This window comes from Patiria miniata, unplaced genomic scaffold (genome assembly GCF_015706575.1).
Source record: "Patiria miniata isolate m_02_andy unplaced genomic scaffold, ASM1570657v1 HiC_scaffold_7, whole genome shotgun sequence".
Taxonomy (NCBI): Eukaryota; Metazoa; Echinodermata; class Asteroidea; order Valvatida; family Asterinidae; genus Patiria; species Patiria miniata.
The window spans coordinates 1,338,191-1,356,397 of record NW_024037074.1 but is presented as its reverse complement, the minus strand read 5'-3'; the positions used below and the strand labels follow the sequence as shown (position 1 = coordinate 1,356,397).

The following is an 18,207-nucleotide window of genomic DNA, read 5'->3' as shown; positions in this document are numbered from 1 at the left end:
ACCTCTGGTTCTTTTCAGAACCATTCTCTTAGTTGAGAAATTATTCGCACATGGTGTTTCCGCAAACCTTTCATTATTTATTTAATTATTCATTATTTATTTATTATTACCGTTATTATGAAATCCCTTTTGCCATGAGCCTACAATCTTTTAGAGTTATTCATCATTAAGTTGGGTGACAATCTGCATTTAAATCGGAGGGGCCATTGCCAAGATTCTTAAGGGAATGTATTGTCAGCGGCCCCCAAAGAGGATGTTTTACACCTGCCACCGAGAGCTTGGCAACAGAAAGAATTGAATTCAGCACCCTGGAATTGACAAAGAACAAGCCTTTTTTTGTTGCCACCAGAAATTTTGAACGGACTTCATTTTTTAGGCGAGATAGGATTTCTGGCATACGGTCTGCGGCGCGCGCGAAGTGCGGGTAGTGGGAACAAGCTCGTATGGGAACAAGCTGATAGCCTTGGTCAAGGCTAAGCGCCAGTTGGTAAACAGAGTACATCTGAAGAAGCCATGATACGGCTGATTGACAGTATTATACCGGCGACAATGGTATAAACGAACAACTCAATTAGCACAGTAATATTACATGACACTTGGGATGTCTAGACTGCACGGTTCCCGTTTCAAGGGGGACCTGTACTTTTTAAGTTTAATTTAAAGTCATTGATTAGATCGCCTGAGCGCGTGTACAGTGCGATTATTTAGTTTTCGAAAAGGATGTTTAGAACAGCTTTGTGCACGAATGAGAGTTGAACAGTCATGGCTATCAAAAAACCTAGCTCTAGTACCATAAGGCCAAAAAAAAGTCTCCGGTTTCTGGTATGCGCGCGCGTCGCCGTAGCCATGCGCGTCGGCAAAATGAAAAAAGTTGTTTTTCAATGAAAGATGATGTCTCAAAACCGCCAAACTCACTGGTTTGACTGGAATCCTGCTGCTGCACAATTTTAACGTGTTTTTAGATGGGGTTATGATCGAGAATAAGCTTCATGTGGCCTCTCTGGACTCCCATATATTTGCACTAAGTTTAGTCAAAAAAATCAGGTAAAAACAAAAGAAGCCGCGTCGCCGCACCACTTTTTGGGCAAGCTCCATACCAGAAACCGGAGACTTTTTTGGGCCTAACCAGTGGGCAAAATTGCCACAGCGTCTGCATGTATGCACAAAGGCAATTTTCAAGCATTTCAACTGCATATTATAGGTTTTCAAATACTGAAAAGCAGTGCCCTAGTAATACTACTTGCCAGAGACACTTTTGAATGCCCATTAGTGGTAGACTTGATGACAAGTCGTTAGATAGTCGTATTTTGTCCATGAACTTCAGTCGAACTCCATTGGCGCGGCTGGTATAAGACGATAACGTTTTCGGCGGCCGGTTTTCGACCAAAAAAAATCTAACGACTTGACGATTACGTTCTCGCACCATATGCAAGCAGCGTAATACATATAAAGTGCATTTTTGCGGTGAGATCCAATCGCGCACCGCTGTGCAATATGAGGACTCGATCATTCGTTCCGTCACATGGGGAGTTGTTTTGCAGATCTGGCGACGTTTTAACGACCAATACACACGGCTAGGTCAATTGTGAATTGAAATAAAATGTATCATTGTGATATGAGTGGTGTATATGCTCTAAATTGACTTTTGTAATGTAGCACAACAGAAGTAATGGGAATGATCTTCCGTGGCGGCCTAGAATACACTCTAGAATCTGAACCAATCAGAGTCCTCGCATAGAATTCGCTAGCGATTAAAAATACTCCCATATGTTGTGTACAAAATAGAAAATGTTTTCTCCAAGTCGGTAATTGATCATCAATAGTCAGCATCATTTGCTCTGGGAACCAGACTACGCGCATTGCACCAATATTTTGCGTGCGTGGAGCCAGTAACCGTACGTAAAACAATTACCGACTTGGCGCCAAGTCTACTGGTATATAGCCTTGTATTAAACCATTTTACAATAGGCTGGTTACGCGCTTACACTATCGTTGTGATCTTTTATTCGGGGCCGGGAATCGGATCTAGTTGCATTATTTATATCTTCTTAGTCCTGCATTATAATTTGCATACATTAGGAGGAATCCTCCTGATGTATTCTTAATCTATCTATCGGTCCCTTCAATCGAAGGACAATGGAGAAACCTGATACCAGTCTAAATTGAGCTAAAGCTCACAGTAAGATGGAAGCGCATGGAAGCTAGTGCACGATATGAAAATTAACAAACGTGCACGATCAAGAAGACTATTTAGGAACGACAAAGTCGGATTTGAAAGGTTGTAAATGAACTTCGTTTTTACCCTTGGTTAAAATTTTAAAAATATGTAAAAATGAATATTCTTGGTTGTCAAAATGACGATTTTTTTATGTAAGGTATTTATACCTTTTCGTGATAAAAAAAAAATCAGTTATACAAAGATAAATTAACAAAATTAGAAACCATAGCTACTAAACATTTACCCAAAATTCCAAACTGTACGAAACTTCCAAAAGTAAACAGTTATCAAAAATATAATCCATAAAATCAATCGTACAAAATTCATACTTCCAAGCGTTCTATTACTCAGTATTAGAGGCTAAAACACAGTGGCCGCGCTTCCTGGCAAATGAATTGCAGTCAGGCAAGATGGCGTCGGTCGGTCACCCCAACTGTACTGATCCTTTGCCGGTGAGGGGGTGCTTGTGAACGGAGCGGATACTCGTGTTAACACGAGTAGCACGCTCGAACGCACCCAAGACGTTCGCACGTTGCTGTTAGTGCGCAGGCGTAAGGTACGTCACAAATCAACCACTAGTCGATGGTCCTTGCCCAAACTTGGCCTTGGTCAGCCACCACAGACCTTACTCGTGGAGCAGAGTCACTGGTTGATACGTCACGCATGCGTTGTTCATTCCCTAGAAACGGACAAATATGGTGGCCGGTGCGGCAGGTAATTCTGTCCCCCCCCCCCCCCTGGTAAATGTGTCCCCCCGGACAAATTTACCGGCTCGTGACCCGGTAAATCTTTCGGGGGGGGGGGGGGGACACATTTAACTAGTAGATCTGTCTCCCTCCCTGGTAAATATGTCCCCCTGCCCAACGTTGAAAGTGTCCCCCCTGGTAAATGTGTCCCCGTGCAAGTATCACCCATGCGATGATACGAGTCGTGTTCGTGAGCGCGCATCGCCGCAAGTGTACATGCTGCAAGATTTGTGGCAGCGTTTATCGCATGTGTACATAATGTTATCCCGCTACACAAAGGAAATTCATCCAATAGGAAACTTCGTTACGCGCTACGATGGGAACGCAGACCAATCCAAGTAGGCGTTATATCAATGAGGCGTCCACCGTAGAATAGGGCTACACCGTACTCCGAATCGATCAAAACACTGTGTTCACATTTCACATCTAAGAAAGAGACCAAAAAGTTTTAAAAACAATTCATCTTCATGAAGGGCAGACTAAAGAGTAAAAAAATGTATACCTTGTAGAGTGAATTCATCAAAACAATGTAGAGAACTGGCCTTCTGCGTTGCAAAACTAGGGGGACAAAAAAACCTGGAGGGGACAGAATTACCTGAAGGGGGGGGGGGGGCAGTATTAACGGGTCGGGGACGACACTTTTACCTAGGTAATTCTGTCCCCCCGGACACTTTTAACGGGGGACAGAATTACCGTCCACACCGGACAGCGGACATCTCAAGTGGATTTAAGTTTACTTTATTTGAAGTCTATTGAGTTCATTGCGACTCATTTTGAGGCTATATCAACCCAACTTGTTTGAGTTTTGCAATTGACTTAAAAAGCAGTAAATCTCAAATTAAGACCCAATCGGAAACGGGCGTTTTGTCAGTGGCTATGGCCACGGCTAAAGGCGTCACGTGAGGATTGTGATGGCCCGCGGTTGAGCGTTCGATTAGCCAGGGGCAAGTTCGCGCAAGGACTATAGTTAACCATTGGTCGACTAACGCTTGCCCGAACTCTGTCTAGTCGACGATGGTTAACTACGCTAGTCGACTATTTGGAACCAACCTACTGGGGTTGGTTGCTTCGCTGGTAACCATAGCCGCGCGCGTTCATAACGTACAGCAGGGAGCCAGGATCCAGACGTTTTGCAATGACATTTTGACCAGCGTTCGACTAGAGACGTTTGCACTTTGCTATTAGTGCGCAGGCGTAAGGTACGTCACAAATCAACCACTAGTCGACTAATGGTCCTTGCCCGAACTTGGCCCAGGCTGTCGTGGCTGACATAATCGTCTGCCTTTACCCGTGTCGACCCGGGTGAGCTAAACGAACGCACCCACTGAAATTTTCTCTCACAAGCTGGCTAGCTGGTCCAACCATGCCGTTAGATGGCGCACTACTTCCGAATGAACGTTACATACTGTGGCGAAAATTACTATAGCGGCAGAGTCCAAAGAGGGCGCGCTAGCGGCTGCGGGCCCCTATATAAGAGGCCGCGGGGCAGTTGCTAGAGGAGACGTACATGAAGACGCAGACGGAGACACAGCCCTCATAAGAGCTCACACTATTACGCGCGCTGACGGCGTGCTGGGTGGTGCGGTGGAGTCAGGCTGGCATAAGGAGGCACGGAGTCCGCGGGGGCTACTGGAGGCAGAGCGACATACAGCGATCTGCCGATTGTAACGTGACGGAGCCGGAAGGGCGCGCTCATCTACCCGCCGCCTCGAGGAAGGCTCGCGACTGGAAACGGTGGAGGGCGGGAGAGTGGAGGCGCACAGGAACGCTAGAGGCGTACGGTTCTTACCCGGGATTCAGAGGCTATCCCCAGCCAGGCATCGCCGTGCTGCCCAGCACTGCCTTACCGTAGCGGCTAATGCGAGGCTACCCCTACAGAGATAATTGAGAGGCTCAGAGACCAATCACTTATTAGAGGCTAACATTATAATTTAACGAGAGGTCCATCATATGACATGATTCTGTATAAATAAATCAATCAGTAATTGAGGTCATTGACTGTTGTGTACTTAATTGTTTGTCCTTGTCCATCTTGGAGGTTGAGGGGCGTGGGTGAGTGCTGCTACGCGTATAGGGCGGTATATTTCCATCCAAACGGGCCTGCATTCCCGGCTGCTGGGATACTGATCCTAAGCTAGGTTGTCTGGGTAAAGGGACTACGGACCACAAATGGTGTCAGAAGTGGGATTATACGCCTAGCTACCATTTGCCCACGTTCTCATCCTTGAGGAGGCGAGGACAATTATTTAATAAATAGGACCCTTAAATTAACTAAGACGAAGACACAAACTAATAATGACAGACCAGACTGCTAAGGAACTTCAGGAGGAGGTTGACAGTCTCCGAGTGGACCTCCAGAGAAGGGAGGATGAGCTCCAGCGTTCAATGGAGGAGAGTTCACGCCAGGAGGCTACAATAGAGAAACTAATGAGTAGGATATCTCGACTAGAGGATGCTTGGAAGAGCATAGGTCAGGGGACTTCGCTGGATTCAGGTGTACACACTGGACTTGCCTCCATTTCCCAGGTGCAGGACATAGGGCAGGAGGCTACTGGAGGTAACTGGACGCCTCCGAGGAGTATCATGAAGAAGAATAAGTCTTGGATGCCACAGGCACAATCTACTGGTATTAGAGGAGACACAACGTCACCTGTGGAGGCAATTGTGGAGTTAACGAAGCCAGTGGAAGTCAGAAGTGAACTAGAGAAAAGTGAGGAGCCAGCTCGTGAAATAGGAGGCGCAGGAGCCTCTAATAAGGAGACACCATGGCCTCTTAAACGAGATCAAAAAATAATCGGTGAGAAGCAGTTACAAGAGAGGCTGACTAAGAGCTCGGGTCGCCCAAAGATTGTCCCAGACCGCTTTGGAGGTAAACAACCGTGGATAGACTACAAGGAACACTTTGAGTCATGTAAAATAGCAAATAGATGGGATGACGAGGAGGCGGCGGTGTTTCTGTCGGCGAGCCTCCAGGGTCCGGCACTAAAGATACTTCTTCACCATGGGGACGGAGAGAAGAAGAGGCATTCATACAGCGAACTTCTCAAGCTTTTGGATGGGCGTTTTGGACCTGGAGTGCGCGCAGAAAATTTCCTCCTGGAGTTAAGGAATAGGAGGCAGAAGCCGAAGGAAACCATACAGGAGCTCGGCCAGGCGGTACGTGAATTGGCATCATTTTCGTACCCGGAGTTTACGGAAACCGCAAGGGACCGCCTCGCAAGAGGACACTTCTCTGATGCGATAGCTAGTCAGTCTATTCGAGAGGGGGTATTCCGGGCCAACCCTTCCACACTTGATGAGGCGATACGGGCAGCCTTAGCAACTGAAAACTTCGAGAAGATTGAGGCTCAAAGGAATGGGCCCAAGTTCGGCACTGGAAAATGTAGGGTGCTGGAGGACGCCGTGGAGGATGTCGTTCAGCATGGCGCAGAACGACAGACGGACCAAACTTTGGACGAGGGGGGTCAAACAAAGAAGAGGCGTGACACCAGGGTATACCGTTTCCACCAGAGGCGACGTGCAACCCCAGGCGACCAGTGCTATCATTGTCAAGGGTATGGACACTTTTTACGAGATTGTCCGGAAAAGAGAAATAAAACTAAGCCTCAGGGAAACGGCAATCAGCCTCTCCTAGGACCCGAGGAAGGGCTGAAACCACAGCAGGGTCAACCCTCAATCTAAAACCAACCTCAAGTAGTAATATCCCGGTAGTTGAACGGAAGGTACTTGTGCCCACAATTTCTCCCAAGAAAGGACTTTATGTTAAGGGGAAAATTCGTTCCCTTGACATTCCGCTCCTTGTGGATACCGGAACCACTGATACAGTTATTTCAGCCGAGGTGTATTACAGAATTCCAGCTGAGAGGCGGCCGAGGCTAGAGACAGATGGCTTAAAAGTGTTTCAGGCGGATGGGACACCGATAGAAACTTTGGGTGTGGCACAAATTGAGGTTCAGGTAGGAAGAACTATTTTTCCAGTACGTGCAGTTTTTGCAAAGGTTAAGGCACAAGGAATTCTGGGAATGGACTTTCTCATACCAACGGGAGGAATGTTGGACTTTAAGGCCTTGGAGCTTGTGTTGCATGGAGAACACATCAAATGTACAAGCCGATGGGGAACAGCGTTATGCGCGAGGATTGTGGTAGCCAGAACTACTGTCATACCGCCGGGACATGAAACCATTATACCAGGGAGGATGGATAAGTCACTTGATTTGTGTCATGTTGGTGTGATAGAGCCAGTCGAAGGAGGCGGCGTGGTAGCGGATAAGGGTCTTATAGTTGCGAGGTCACTGGTGAACATGGATGGAGATACATTACCGGTGCGGGTATTGAACCCAGGGAGGCAGAAGTGCGTTTTGCGCTGTGGGGTTACTGCCGCCTGCCTCACCCCAGTGGATGAAGAGGATGTCGATGAGGTGCGACAGGAGGCTATGGAAAAAGGATCGGAAGATGTTCATGTCCCCGGACACCTTCAGGACCTCTGGAAGCGAAGCGTTGAGGGGCTAGATACGCACTATCATTACGCCGTTGCTGGGTTGCTGTCGGAGTTCTCGGATGTATTTTCCAGAGGAGACCACGACATAGGGAGGACTGACAGGGTGAAACACACCATAGACACCGGAAGTGCCAGACCTGTTAGGGAAAGACCGAGGCGACAACCCCTGTGTAAGCAAAAGGAGATCGACTCGCAAGTGGATGACTTGTTAAAGCGGGGGATTATAGAGCCATCCGACAGCCCGTGGGCGTCCAATGTAGTTCTCGTTCGGAAAAAGGACGGAACGCAGAGGTTTTGTGTGGATTACAGAGGGCTCAATGAAAGGACGATCAAGGACGCTTACCCCGTCCCACGAATCGATGACACCCTTGACGCACTAGCGGGGGCAAGATGGTTTTCAACCCTAGATCTTGCCTCCGGCTATTGGCAAGTCGAACTTGATGAAGAGGCTCAGAAGAAGTCTGCCTTTGTTGTGCGCGGGGGATTGTACAGCTGGAGGGTTATGCCCTTCGGTCTGTGCAATGCCCCCGCCACATTCGAGAGGCTCATGGAGAGGATAGTGCGTGGCCTCCAGTGGGAAACCTTGCTCGTCTATTTAGACGATGTTATTGTATATGGACGAACCATCATGGAGGAAATCAACCGTTTGAGGGAGGTTCTGCAGAGGTTACGTGGGGCTGGACTTAAATTAAAGCCAGGGAAATGCCACCTCTTCCGACAGCAGGTTAAGTATCTGGGACATGTGGTGTCCCCGGAGGGAGTATCTACCGATCCAGACAAGCTGGAGGCGATAAGATCTTGGCCAACTCCGACTGACGTCCGAGGACTGAGGAGTTTTCTTGGGTTGGCCTCCTATTATAGAAGATTCATCAGAGGTTTTGCTGATGTGGCTCGCCCGCTCCATAGGCTAACTGAGAAAGCACGTGTCTTCCACTGGAGTGACGAATGCCAGGAGGCGTTCCAAACCTTGAAGACTCACCTGCAAGAGGCGCCAATACTGGCATACCCAGAACCCGAGGGCAAGTTCTTGTTGGATACAGATGCTAGCGGAGTCGGCATCGGAGCTGTTTTGTCGCAAGTGCAAAATGGAGAGGAGCGCGTTATAGCCTACGCGAGCCGTACACTCTCCAAGCCTGAGAGGAATTATTGCGTGACGCGCAGAGAGCTCCTTGCAATTATTGTCTATCTTAAACACTTCAAGCAGTACCTATACGGACAAGAGATAACTGTACGAACGGACCATGCGGCATTAAAGTGGTTAGTCACTTTTAAGAACCCAGAGGGGCAGATCGCTCGATGGCTGGAGGTGCTTGGGCAGTACAACTATGAAATAGTTCATCGCCCTGGGAAGAAACATGGAAATGCAGACGGCCTGTCACGTCGACCGTGCAAGCAGTGTGGACGAGTGGACGACGATACTGTAGAGGCACCTATGCCGGCGGATGTGAGAGTGGTTGTTGCCGAGCCAAACGTTACCACAGACGAATTGCGGGAGGGTCAGCTGAAAGACCCCTCCATTGCCTGGGTAGTACTTGAGAAAGAGGAGTCAGGTCAGAGGCCAGATTAGAAGAGCATGTTCTCCCGTGCAACTGCAGTCAAAGTTTATTGGTCGCAATGGGACCAACTAGAGATGAGACAGTCAGTGTTATGTCGGCGATGGGAATCGAACGACGGTAGGGAGGTAAAGTGGCAGATAGTCCTCCCAGTCGGCCTTCGAGAGGCGAAGATGGATGAGTTGCATGGAGGGAAGACCGGAGGACACTTTGGAATCAGTCGCACACTTGCCAAGTTGAGGTTGAGATATTACTGGTCTGGAATGGCGGCGGACGTGAGAGCCTGGTGCAGGAAATGCAATATCTGTGCTAAACGAAAGTCGCCTGCTCGGAAGAGGCGTGCACCACTCAGACAGTACCGAATCGGCGCTCCGATGGAAAGGGTGGCGTTGGATCTCGTCGGCCCAATGCCGGAGACGGAGAGAGGCAACAAATGGGTGCTAGTTATAGCCGACTACTTCACCAAGTGGATGGAGGCTTACGCCCTCCCCGACAGTACAGCCGAGACGGTAGCCAAGGCATTTGTAGAGAATTTCGTTTGCCGATATGGCGTACCAAAGGAATTGCACTCAGATCAGGGTCGCAACTTCGAGGCGGACGTCTTCGCCGAGATGTGTCAAATACTAGGCATTCAGAAAACTCGCACGGTTGCCTACAACCCCAAATCAGATGGATTAGTGGAGCGGTATAACAAAACACTTATCGATACGGTGGCGATGATGCTAGACCCCCATCGTAACCAGAGAGACTGGGACCAGCAACTCCCCTTTGCTACATTCGCATACAGATCGGTACCACAAGAATCAACAGGCGAGACTCCGAACATGCTCATGTTGGGCAGGGAGGTTATGCTGCCGGTGGACCTTACTATAGAAGCGCCTCCTCCTGATGACGAGGCCATGGAACCAAAGACAGACTATGGGGAGGAGTTGCGCAGGAGGATGCAAAAGGCCCACGAGCGAGCCAGAGAACAAACCAAGACTAGTGCTAGACGCCAAAAGTTGTCGTATGACAGACGAGTTGAGGGTGCAGGTTATAATGAAGGTGACTTCGTCTGGTTGTATAACCATGCAAGGAAGAAAGGGGCCTCCCAGAAGTTAGTTTCAAGATGGGAAGGGCCGTACCTCATCATAAGGAAGCTGTCAGACGTAAACTACAGGATACAAGACAAACCCAGAGGAAAAATGCTCGTGGTTCATTTCGATAGACTGAAGCCTTACAAAGGCACTCCTATCGAGTCTTGGCAAACAGAACCTCCGAGACAAGTCACTGAAACTCCGCCTCATGTGGATCAGGAGCGATCGCCTGCAGGGAGGCATCACCAGAGGAGTGACGAGGAAACGATTCCTGACAGAGGTGTAGAGGAGGACACACAAACTGACCCAGTACTTGACATAGGGAGCATTGACGGAGACGGAATTACAGAGACTATGCAGGACACGGAGAATGATCCTGTAAGCCAGAATCGAAGAAACCCACGGAGGGAAAGGAGGCTACCTCTGCGTTTCCGTTAGGCAGTATATAATTCTGTACAAAATCAGTAACTTATCAATTTGTTTTTATTGTTTACTTATTAGGTGACGACGACTAAACACAATGAAGGAGCAGGAAAAGAAAAAGTTCCAATGTGAAGAGTGCTCACTGACGTTTCAGCATAGGACCAGCCTGGCCCGACATAGACAGGTGGGTCATGGCCCGTCTCAGATCTTCGCTTGGTGCGTACGGTGTCCCTTCAAGAGTACGAGGAAGGATAACTTGCGAAGACACTACCGTCAGAATCACGAGGCCCACATCCATGAGGTGGATCTTCTCCCCTTGGAGACTGAGAGAGAGCGGGCGCAGCGGCGACGTTCGGAAGAGGGAGAAAAAGCGGCAAAGGAGACCAGACGGATGGTGGTGAAGAGACCAGAGGGACGGAAGGTGAAGGATCTTGGAGATGCTGAGACGTGGGCAGAGGCCCTACGTATACTCCATCAGGAAGACGACGTCGACGAACAACCACGGGGAGAGAAGCGACTGACTCAAAGTGAGCCAGAGGCACAGGAGGAACCGCCAGCCAAGCGGAAGTCCGCTAAGCAGAGTACAATCACTCAAGGAGGCCCCCTGGATCTCTCGATTGTAGGACCGGAGGCGAGTGGAGGACTGTCTTTGTCACCGGCCTCTTTGTCCTTGCTAGAAGAAGATGTGCCAGCCCCAGTGCGTAAGCCACTTGGTGGTAAGCCTCGGGGGATGCTCCTTATGGCCCAGCAGGACCACGTGGAGAGCAGTGAAGAGGAGGCGGAAGAGTTGCAACAACATGAGGCGGCTGAGGCAGCACCCAACAACGGAGCAGCTGCGCACATCCGAGAGGATCTGCGCCCAATCCACGTGACATCCCTGGAAGAGGTACTGAGGGGCAGGGTTACCCGAGTGAAGGAGGTGTCGACCACCCTCGAGTACAAGGAGGGTGTGAAAGTTCGTGAGCAGCTGTTGGAGAGGGTGTACGATGTCCAGTTCGACCAAGATTTCCGCAAGAAGTAACAGCGCAACCGAGAGATCACAGAGGCAACATGTTTCGTACGGGTTCCTATGAGTTAGGCTCGTTTCTCTAAGCCATCATTTCTTAAGTTTATACAGAGTTTTCTATAAGGCGAGCAATCAGATAACAGACCGTTCGGGTACCGGGTCCGGTATGCTAATTTCTTTCACCCCAATCGGTATGAAGCCAGAAGCCACCCGGTCACTGAAGCGTGACGCCCCAATCGGTCCAAACTGGTGACTCAGGGTTTCACAATAGGCAACATAAATTGAAGTCTGGCCATTGTTGGAGGATTATTCGGCCCGCTGGGATTACCAGCGGCAACTTCTATGAAGCTCATCACAGTCATTGTTGCCTACTGGGGGATTAGCGCGTCGCAAATTGGTTCCTTTGTGATGAGCCAGAGCCATGGTGCAGAAGCCTGGTGGAGTTAATCCAGGCCGATCGGTTCCATGCAAGGTCCCAATCCCTTCAACATACTGGGCGGGCTCAACCCCGAACGGTCCGGGGAGGGATTCTAATTTGAGGGCTCGCCTAACCTTTATATAAGTTTTCTTAAAGTTTCTTAAAAGTTTATAAAGTTTTCTATAAAGTTTTCTCAGAGTTTTATAAAGTTAACTATGATTCTGTTATGAGGCGCATGTATAAAGAGGCGCCGACGTGTTGAAGTTATGGACCTTTTCGTTGTTTAGATTAAAAGCTTTGATAAGAAAGTTTTGAGTAATTTGCTTTTGAATATCAGGTCTTTAGCTGTTATGAACGAGGACGTTCATGCTAAGAAGGAGGCTTTGTGGCGCAAATTACTATAGCAGCGTAGTCTAGAGAGGGCGCGCTCGCGGCTGTGGGCCCTATATAAGGCCCCGGAGCAGTTGCGAGACAGACTCAGCTCAGGTAGACACAGCTCAGACACACGCAGTCACAAATTAGGCTTATCTCAGACACAACCTTCCGAGCGTACGCCGAGATCATCTACGGGGAAGAGACGGTAGGCAAATTAGCTTGCGCGCGCTGACGGGCGTGTGCTGGGTGGTGCGGTGAAGTCGGGCTGGCATAAGGAGGCACGGAGTCCGCGGAGGCTACTGGAGGCGGAGCGACATACAGCGATCTGCCGATTGTAACGTGACGGAGCCGGAAGGGCGCGCTCATCTACCCGCCGCCTCGAGGAAGGATTGCGACTGGAAACGGTCGAGGGCGGGAGAGTGGAGGCGCACAGGAACGCTAGAGGCGTACGGTTCTTACCCGGGATTCAGAGGCTATCCCCAGCCAGGCATCGCCGTGCTGCCCAGCACTGCCTTACCGTAGCGGCTAAATGCGAGGCTACCCCTACAGAGATAATTGAGAGGCTCGGAGACCAATCACTTATTAGAGGCTAACATTATAATTTAACGAGAGGTCCATCATATGACATTGATTCTGTGTAAATAAATCAAGCAGTAATTGAGGTCATTGACTGTTGTGTACTTAATTGTCTGTCCTTGTTCATCTTTGAGGTTGAGGGGCATGGGTGAGTGCTGCTACGCGTATAGGGCGGTATATTTCCATCCAAACGGGCCTGCATTCCCGGCTGCTGGGATACTGATCCTAAGCTAGGTTGTCTGGGTATAGGGACTACGGATCGGGTCACAGATATTCCCGCCACAATACCTTTCTGCGCTTAGTTGACAAACTGCATTTTTGCCAACCAAGGTCTGCAAAACTATGGAAGGTCCAACACTGCAAAAATGAAAAAGAGTTGTAACAGATCACCAAAATATTATTTGATACTTGAAAATACATTTTCAACAAAGCTACAAAAGTAATTCCCACATATGCCTTTTTACTATGTGTTGATGGCGTTATGAGGACTTTTTTGGAAAAAAAATATGTTGCCAACCACAGCTTCAAATTATGCGCTTACGGCAGCCCATACAAAATGGCGCCAATGTTTACAAACAAAAGAAAGGCCTATAGAAGAATTCAAGATTTATAGCGGACGAAAGGTGGACATTTGCTTTCTGCAGCAGAAATCAAAATGAATTCTTTGTGGGTGTGCGGGGGTGATCGGGTGTGTGTGTGGGCGTGCGTGTACAAACACTGCCTTGTGGGGTACCGGAACAATGGGAGGTACCCCATAAAGAATGCCCACCTACTTGCAGGGTACCGTTTTGGTACCCCACAAGTTTTTCAAAGAGATATAAAGATATAAGGATTTTACTCAAAAACTAGGAATTTCCAAGGTGGGTTGATCAGTCGCGAATGGAAGAGTTTTAAAAAAGGGATATCCAGTCCGAATTTCAGCCCAGGAAATTAACTATGGTTAAAAAAGAGCATTTTGACATAATGTGTGCGACGTTGCAAAATTTTAGTACACGAGAACAAAGGAAGCACCCCACTTCTATGCCTATGTAAGCGTGAGTGTGTGTGTTGGGGGTGTTGGTTTGTTTGTTTGTTTTTGTTTTTGTTTTACTACCCAAAAAGCAGATTTTCCCTGGCAGGCGAAAAGTGGCCATCTCTTTTTCGATCGAACGGCGGGAGCCCCCCCCCCCCCCTCCCCAGATGCCCCAAAGGAAAATTGGCAACCGGAGAAAATCAAAGTCCCATAAATAGTTACCGTGCTTTTTAGCGTTAACGGGTGTATAACAATAAAGTGCCTTTTCAGTTGTAACTTTTATGTTTATTTTGTACAAAAACCTTGTTTTTCTGATTGGCACATAATTATCAATGTCCATAGTTGAACTTGTGAAAAGCAAAGCTTTTAAAGAAAAGGGGGAAATTGTCGAAGCTATACCACAATAGGGTTTCGAACTGACTCTATCAAAGTTGAATCTATTTACAGTGATCAGCTCTTGATGTGACACCTGTTGGATGCATATGCAACCAGTAGCAATTTTAAATGTAATTTCATTCCGTCGGTATATATTTTGAGGAAAACTAATAATCGATATTATTACATAATGCAATTATTTTCAGCTTAATTCCCTCCACCAATTATCGCATTAGATTCAGGCGCAGATCGGGGGGGGGGGGGGGGGGGGGGGTTCGACCCCCCAAATCTGACTCAATTATTTTTTTCACAGAAATATTGAACACAATGTGAGGCCACCCCCCCCCCCCCCCCCCCGCGCTGCTTGGACACTCGAAAAGATGATGACAATGGTAAAAATGTCCACGTCCTGTGCACAACATTCGGACTGAGCCAGCTGGGGTACGGGGGCATTTGCACACTATTCTGTAATTGTAGTGTTTATGATCGTCGGATTTGAACAGTGCTCCCATTGAAAGCATGGTACGGACCCCCCCCCCCCACCTAAATTTCAGCATTGATTTGCCGATGACCCCTCCCCCCCCATGCAAAACGTCCAGGATCCGCCCCTGAAATCACATGTCTGATGGGTGAGAACAAAAATGCGGTTATGAGGCCGAGGAGACGCATGTGGCTCGGGAAAAAAATCATCACCATATTGCGTGTCTATTTTATTGGGCAAACTGTCGACAACGTGCTATTCTCGCCCAAAGGAGAAACCAGATACGTAGGCCTGATAAAATATAATTATTGACGCCACAAAAGATGGATGATATGAACACAACTTTCACAAAGGGCGGGGGTACGGTACGAGCGAAAATCGTGTTCGTCTCTTTCGTGTTGCAGCTTTTCAACGCAAGGTGGCGCTATCGCTGCCGGCTTTCAGCGCACACCTCTTTTTTTCCCCCGACGAACAAAATCGATGAGCCCCCGTCTGGTACCCCTGACCAAAACATCCCCAGACTCTGATAGATAGTCCACATGTGGGAGATAAAAGAAGTCCAGGTAGTACACCGGTTTCTGTGGACGCTGGGCTAAGCTGAATCGATAAATTAACCCGAGATACAGGGAGCGAAAAAGAGGAGGCGTTTGCCGATGCTAGCGTCATCATCGTCCAGATTTTTCCCATTCTCCCTCCACCGGTGAGTGATATGGTGATGCTGCCATTTCAGAGATAAAACAAAATTATCTTTGACCCAGGCTAGACGGGTAGAAAGATTGTTGCTCACGTCTGCTTACGCAGGCTGCGTATCCATATCCCCTCCAATCCTTGCCGCCCCAGGTTGCTCTGCCTGGCTCAGTCTGGGTAAAATTTGGGCCGCTCTCTGGAATTTTGTTTTCCTACTGTCACTCGAACATTTTCTCGGACGCTGAGATCGTTTTGTATTCAGGGAAATTTGCGAATTGGAACTGGAGTCGTACTTAAGAGAAAATGGATTAGGCCTACCGGTACAGCAACAGGAAACGTAGGAAGGTAAATGTATGTTATTGTTCATGTTTGTTGAACTTGAAGTTGAAGTACACTCTGCAACAAGGAGAGGAATGGCATGTGTTTTGGAATTTGTTGAATATTTCTATAAAATTGCAAAGTTACATAACATGACTTAATTCCATATTTACTGGCAAACAACATGTTTTATAAACTTCAAATTATAATGATCTGACTTGTTCATTTGATTTTAGGAAAATGTAAAACAAATAAAAAAATAAAAACTGAATTGTAATGCCTAACAGTTTTACATGTAAATAATAATATATGCAGATAATATCACTGCCTACCGTGCAGATCATCTCCAGATTTAAATTTAGTTCACTGACATTTTTGTGTGCGTGTTTTTGTTACGTTGACATTTTTGTGTGGGTGCAAGATGACAATACTGACTATAGCCTCACATGTATGACTTGTTCAAACAGTTCAGGATGATGTCACTCAGTGCATGCATTGATGAGATCATTATTGAAGCTTATTTTAAAATTAGGTTACATTTCCAATTTTTGTTTTAAATGTGTTTTTTTTTGTATGAGTGAATGAATATTCAGTTGTCAAATGGTACGCAGACTTTAATACTTAAAAGAAAATCCTTCAGAGCCGTGAATCAGAAATAGAAATTAAATTTGGTCCACATCAGCTGTTTTAGGTGAGTTCAAAACATGAGAGTGAGTTTTCATTCTCTTATGAAAAAGTAATGAAAAAGTGATGCCTTTTTTTCCTAATAAATGTTGCAGCAGCAAAATTACCGAAAAAGAGAAAAAAAGTCCCATTTAAAAAAAGCGATACATGTATGTCATGCATCAACGAGTGCTCGGCAACTTGTTTGTACTTAGGCCCAAAAAAATTTGATCCTGCTTCCAATTACATGGCATTCGAAAATAGGGTAGGTAGGTAGTGAGTTTGTGGTTTTTATTTGCCAATTTGTTTTGTGTACAATCATATGGAGGCGTCTGCGTGTAGTCAAGGGTAAAAGGTAGAATTTGATGGTTTTGGGTGTTTTGTTCTCATTTTTGCCATTAAAAAATTAGGGTAGGGGTTGTCAGAATAGGGTAGGTAGGGAAACCGGAAGCATAACTATTTTTTTTTTTGGCCTTATCTACTTCCCTGTTATTTTATCAGGAAATGTCTCTATTAAATGAAAAATAGGGATTTCTGTCTATTTTGTGAATCTATAGAATGATTCACAAAATAAGAAAAATGAAAAATTGGTTGACTGTTTTTTTTTGGGTGGTAAAAACTTGAAAGTCTTGGAAAGCTACAATTTTGTCTGAAAATTGCAAAGTATAAAAACCAACTACAATTGTTTGTTTTGTGTGCTATTGTCCACAAATGTAATATTTCCTCAGCTGTTTACTGTGGATTTGTTACATTTCTGCATAATTTGCATCCAGTTTTCATTATATCAGAATAATGCTGAATGAAACACGCGGCCACCAGGATATAAATGGTACAGAACACATGTATTGCATGTCTGTACATGTATTGGTTTAAATTTGATTGGGTTGTTCACGCTCACTTCATATCTGAGTAATATTTGCTCAGAATTTCAGACCCTGTACAACATTTTAAGTACCTGCAAATGTACTACATGCAACTACATCATGTAATGAACATGTTTCCATGTGTTCTAAATGAAAAATTTAATTTTTTGGAAAAGCTCTTGTGGGGTGGGGGTGGGGGGGGGGGGGGTGACTGGTAGGGTGGGGGGGGGGGCTGTGCCCTGTGTCTCCCCTTCCCATAGTTATTCCACTGATAGAAAAGGTGGCAGATTTTGTGGAGTAGATGTTTTCTGTTGTTGATCATTGATTGGATTGGAATCTTTGAGTAATCATGGATTGATTCCATTTAACCACATTGAAACACATACATGTACATGTACTCAATTATGTACACTAATTGGAAATCCCCTCTCCCCCCCCCAACCCCAACCCCCCCCCCCAAAAAAGAAACTCAAAGTGATTTGTATTACAAAATAATGGGAAGTTCAGAATCCTTAAAACATGTGTTTGGACCGTTTCCCACGCGTCATGCACAATTGTTTATTGGGACAAAAGCCGCTGATAAGGTATCAAAAGCAGAAACTGTGTTAAACAAATAACACTGATTCGTTCATGGGTTTCGTGTACTTGACTTTTAAAGGAATCACATATGTAGTACGTGGACAACGACTATTCACTATATGGCATAAAGTACATAGTATGTATGTGTACATTAGCAGTTACTGTGATCATTTGGTGAAACTTAAAGGGAATCTAGGTCCTGGAACAGCCCAATTGGGCTACAAAACGCGCTTTGAACGAGATGATGTTAATCGGAAATTACATTTAAAAGTAGGATATAACCATCCACACAACTATCCTTTCAAAACTGGGCGTTTTTGTGTAAATCCTGTATTAGGCC

At 46.7% G+C, this 18,207-nt stretch overlaps 1 protein-coding gene across 2 annotated transcripts in view; it reads left to right on the top strand.

The window, feature by feature from the left end:
• Nucleotides 1-15,245: 15,245 nt before the first annotated feature.
• Nucleotides 15,246-18,207, top strand: part of LOC119746346 (1-phosphatidylinositol 4,5-bisphosphate phosphodiesterase beta-4-like) — a 48,993-nt gene continuing 46,031 nt past the window's right edge. The window contains exon 1 of one of the 2 annotated variants that reach the window (XM_038223238.1): nt 15,246-15,457. The gene's annotated coding sequence lies outside the window, so the exon portion shown is untranslated. Of the gene's footprint in view, nt 15,458-15,572; nt 15,790-18,207 lie in introns of those variants that run through there. The other variant, XM_038223237.1, reaches the window with a different exon arrangement.